Raw genomic sequence first — 6000 nt, 5'->3', positions numbered from 1 at the left:
TTCGGGTTGTACAAATTCATAAACCGATGGTTCGGGCCAGTTTCGGTTTTCTTGTGTGAAAACCAAAACCGACCCGAACCGAACCAACTTAGTTCCTACTTAACTAAAAACTGAAATATCTGAAAATATATATTCCAATATCTATATCTAAAAAATATATATTATGAAATATGTAAGATATATATTTCTAGAAAATATATATTCCAATATATTTGTATGTATATTTTTGTTTATATATATATATATATATATATTTCTAAAATACATATTTCAGTTTTAAATATATTTCCAGAAAACTAGGTGATCATGGGGGGCATGGATGAACTTAGAGCCGAAATCGACCCAAACCGACCCAACCCGACTCAAACCGACCAGGTCGGTTTTGCTTAACACTGGGTCGGTTTCGGTTTCCATCTCAGGTAACCCGACCAGGTTGGGTCGGTTGGAAAAACCTCAGTAAACCGACCCAACCCAACCCGTGAACAACCCTATACCCAAAAATCAAAATCTATAAAAACTTAACAAGTTGCATCAAACAATAAGTTTCTAAACTCTATCAAACCCTTCAAATTGACACATCAATTACTAATGCAAGTATTAATCAAAAGTCAAAATAAAACATCAACTAATACTATCTATTTCTGGGATGACACCACTGTGTTTTTTTCATGTTTGCATGACAACTATAGTTGCCTTATAGGGCTTGGGATAGTACTATACCTTCCCAGCAAAGGCTTTGCACTACATCAAATTCAACCTTGACTGAAATTCCAATAGCAAAATTTCTTCCTCTAACCTGTTCTCCCTTACAAAAATCTCTATGTGCTTCTTTTTCTTTGTTGTTCAACAGCTTGCTACCTTCGACAAAGAAGGGCAGCTGTTAACACCTAATTTTTGTTTGATTCATTCACCCTACCTCTTTATACCCTCCTTTCAGACCAAAAAACCTAGAATCACAACCAGATCAATTTGAGAACTTTACAAAGCAAAAATCCCTCTTTTGATATAATCTATAGGATAAATGAAAACCTGGAGATTAACATCGACATCTAATCAAATATGGCCTATAGACTTAGAAAATTATAAATTAGTCACACATCCACCATTTATCATGCCAACTTCCTTTCTAATTACTCTGATCCAACACATGCATCACCTCAAGATCATTAGGATACAATCAACTAACAAATCCCACTGCAAGTATACAATGATCAACTTTGAAAGTGCCAAAATTTCATTTTGACGGACCTGATTTTGAAAACCTAGATTAAACATTTATCTTTTAAATCAGAACCACCCACTTGACTCATCACCTTAATCTGTGCCTATCCGCCAAATTTCATCATAAAACTCCTCCGTTTGACCCACCATCAAGCTAAGATCTTATTTCAACAAATCTCATCGATAGAGCTTATCATCCACCATCCTAGCTTCATTTGACTGATCAGACCTCACCATTGTATTTAGAGACCCAAAAACCCCAGCACGTCAAATTTCATAACCAAACTCCTCCATTTGACCATTGAAAAAAGTGAAATTCCATTTCAGACTATCTCATTAACTGATAAACCATTGACCCAAACCAAATCTGTTAATCCACACCTTTGATCAAAGATCCATCACTTCCATTAGATTCAAGACATTCAAAAATGCATATCCACCAAATTTCATCCCAAAATTCCTCTATTTGACCCTTCATCAAATAAAGATTTTATTTTAGCAAATCTCATTGATCTGAACTTGTTAGCCATAGATCTCCATCATCCCAACCCTATTTGGCTAATCAGACCTCACCACTATGCTCAGAGACCCAGAAAAGCCCAGCACGTCAAATTTCATGACCTGATTTGCCCGTTTGACCATTAAACTAGGAAAATACCATTTCGACGCAACAAATTGAATCACACCTCATCTATCACAATCTAAAACCCCAAAAGTATGATAGCTGATGTTAAACCCATTCTTGACCTATTCAAACATTTGGACCAATGAAATTGAGCCTAATAGACCCTAAAAGCCTAAAAATCCAAAGATATCCTCACTTAAAAGTAAGAAAAGACAAAACCACTTTTAAAAGTTCATTAAATTTACATTTTTTTGCCATTTTCATGCTCAAATACGAGACTGCAACATCCAACACGCCCCAAGATCCCTTTGGACGCACAAAACCCATGAAAACCACTCCCAAATTGAAGAAAATGTTGCACCATGTAGGAAAGCTTAACTGTCTGGCATCTATTTATTTAAAGAATCTTTGCCTATTTACATGAAAATTTTCTGTTGAATCCCAAACACTGTATCTGAACGAATTCAAACCTATCCCCCTCCCTTTCTCTATAAATATTGATCCAATTCGAGCTCAAAAGGGGGGGGGGGGGGGGGGGGAATGAAGAGAAAAGAGAGAAAAAATAAATGAGAGATCCAAGAAGTATTCCTAGATCTCGTAGGTGCATTGTTCGCACGAAAACTCCAAGTATTCATGAGTTTCAAACCTCTTTCAAGTTCATCCAACCACTCTTTTGTTCAATTTGACTGTTGGAAAACTTTTGTCAAGGTTGTACATGTGAGGTAAGTCTCTCATTTTAACATTTGAACCTGAACTTGTAATCTTTGTTCTTAGTTTAGCTTTGGGTTGTTTAAAGTCTCGAAACCATAAGAAACTTGTGTTCCTAGTTTCTTCCAGATTGAAAAAAAAAAAGAGGTAGAGAAGCAAGGGTCTTAGGAAAATCAGTACCTAATACTCGATAATATCACCTCAAGTCAATTCTGGGTGAAGTTGGAAGCATTTTTGCCCGATTTTAGGAGCTCGCAACTATTTTCAGTGGTGTTTCGTTAGAAATTGAGCATGAACAATTCCCGTTTGGATTTCTACAACAGCTTAAAGAAAAGGGTGCCTAACACATCCCCTCCCCCAATTCTTTCGGATTTAGAATCACTTGATTCGATGCCATTCCCACGAAGACTAGAGTCACTATCAAAGCAAGTAAATCGATTTTTCAGATTTGAAAACAAGCAATAATGCAATATGTTATTAGAGAGAGAGAGAGAGAGAGAGAGAGAGGATGTTTGGGTATTTTAAGCCCCCTAGATAATGGAATTCCCATTTAAGAGTTTTAAAGAGGCTCATGACAAAAGTATTAATAAAATATTAATAAACTATTAACAAAATATTATTAATAATATAATAATAAATAAGTAATAATATAATATAATTAAAGTAATAATAGTATAAATTAACAGAATATTAATAAATGAATAAGAAAATAAAATGTAATAAAATAATAAAGTATTGAATTAATAATAAAATAACAACTCCAAATGAACCAAATAACAACAATCAAAATCCAATTTTGGTTCCCAGCTGAACCAAACAGGCGTTAGGAATAGGTGATTCTAATTTCGATTTCGATTTCGATTCTAATTCTGTTTTTGATCGATTTCAATCTTATTTTTAAAATATTATAATAATTATTCACAAACCTAAGTAAAAATTTAAAATAGATTTATCTTATGATAGTTAATAAAATTTAAGAAATTTGGTTTCCTTCAAATGATAATTAAATATGTTTCAATTCACTTAAAATCAAACTTAATAAATACTAATTAAGAAATTTGTTGTTTTATGTTTTATTGTTTAACCTCAACCGATTAAAGATTGGATCCGATTCGGACATCCGACTGTCATTAATGAATTCAAATTTGAATCACCATATGTGAGATCTAACCAGATCTCCAGGTTAGATCGGATCTGGATATGCCCTATATATAATAAGACATGTAGTGTAGCATGGATATCCTTTCTCACTACCATTTATCTATTAAGAAATTTGTTAATTTATGTTTTACTAGCAAGGACCCTTGTGATGTACGGAATTTGTCAACGAAAAGTGAAATAATGGAAACTGACAACTATTATAAGGAAGGAATGATATGTTGTTTAAAATAATTAATCTATTTTATTAATGCTATGATTTAGTAATTTTGATTAATTATATTAATAATTGTTAACAAAGCTAAATATATAAAGTTAAGTTATAGCCATAATTAAATTAATCTATACATAGTTTTTTTAGTTATAATTAAATTAATCTAAGCCCAATCTCAAGGTTTAAGACTTCGGGTTAGACTTTTATTAATTTTAGTTATTAGGTTTCAAATTATAGTTTTTTGACAATTAACCAATTAATAAGATTTGAATATGAATAGGAATGGCAATGTTCCCCATCCTATTTGGTACTCAACATTGGGTCAGGAATGGAGATTGCCTTGGCAGGGACGATAATTGATAGTGATATCCAAGCGAGGATAGGGACGAAGATGGGGGAGTAAATTCCTCGTCCCACCCCTAATCCCAATTATATATAATATTATTTATGCTATTTTTATATCATAATATATTTAAAATATTTTTATATTTTAAAAAATTTCCCTTATTTTAAGTAAATATATTTTATGAAAAATAATTTTAATTAAAAAAATCTTGGGATTTAGGTTCCCAACAAGGAACCCGTCTCTATTAGGAACTAGGGATAGAGGGTCATATTTATCCCTAATGGGGATCGGGGTCAAGGATGGGGATTTGTTTCAAAGTCAGGATCGAGGACGGGGAATATGGTCCCCACCCCGTTGCCATAATTTTATAATTAACATGGGTGAGCCTGTCCCTATCCCTATCCCAATCCCAAACAAATATTATTATGCTTAGGGTGTGGGCAGGGTTGGACTAAGCAACCTATAAAATTGTTAATACACTATCAAAACTTGTTTTGAGATCTTTTTATGTTTTTGGTTAATTATGTTACATAATGGGGGTAGCTCAACCCCCATAGTTCCTTCAATTCAATATTAATAATTTTTATTTAAAAATAGTTACAAACCCAAAAAATAATGCATGCATGGGTTGTGCTTAGATTTGATTCAGCATAATTACAAATTTCACATTTCTCTTAGGGGTGCAAATTAAGGGGTTGGGTCAGGTTGAAGATCAACCAAAGCCTAACCTAAAGTCTTAAACCTTGAGCTTGGGCTTAGATTAATTTAATTATGACTAAAAAAAGTTAACCTATGGATTATTTTAATTATTGATAAAGTAAAATAAATAAAATAGAATACTAATGGATAATATGAAAAATAATTATTTATTTATTAAGTAATTAATAAATTATTTTTTTGTAACAAATTACTAAAATAAAGATATTAAAATTATTAATATAATTATAAATTTTCATTGTTTCACTTTTCTTTGATAAATCCCATACATCTCACGTCCCCGTGTATATATAGATAGATAAAAGATTTTGTATGTAGAAGTAAGAAAAGAATCAAAAGATAACTTCACGAAGCTAACATAATCCAATAGTGAGAACTGGCCAACATGGAGGTATTCTTCAAAATTCAGGAGGGGTATTGGTCAAAACTCATCTGCTACCAAATCTTTCCCATATCATAGATTTTTCCGTGAACTGATACAAGATGTGTATGCTCTTAAAGCTGTGTTTGGTTTGACCTTTGACGTGCTCTTAGTTAATGCAACTTGTGTAATCTACGAGCCACTATTGTTAATTTGGGCATAAATCAATAAACCATAAATGTGATTTGCGAAAGCTACAACAAATTTGTTTTACCGCAACCTGTGGCCAGATTTGCGTTGAGCAATTCTTCTACATTAATGACTTGGAATGATTCTTTTTGAATTGACCCTTTATGCTTTTAAAAAGTATACTCCTTTGCTTGGGAAAAAAAAGGCAATTGCTATCCTATACACATTCACATCCACTTTCAATGTTAGGTTGGTATATTCCAAATTAGAAACTTTGAAATAAATACCCAAGATGATAAAATTAATATATATTAAAGACTTTATTTCAATACCTCGAGTCAAGCCAATGAAGCTCAAATTTTCCAAAATTTTCAAATGAAAGCACTCTATCTATTACATGGTTTTAAAAAACAATTTGGAAATGAAACCATTATGGCTATTGGTTTTTAGGTTGATGGTTC

Source organism: Nelumbo nucifera, chromosome 3, assembly GCF_055504915.1.
Source record: "Nelumbo nucifera cultivar China Antique chromosome 3, China Antique-T2T, whole genome shotgun sequence".
Taxonomy (NCBI): Eukaryota; Viridiplantae; Streptophyta; class Magnoliopsida; order Proteales; family Nelumbonaceae; genus Nelumbo; species Nelumbo nucifera.
The sequence above is the reverse complement of the archived record's forward strand: the minus strand, read 5'-3'. Positions refer to the sequence as shown.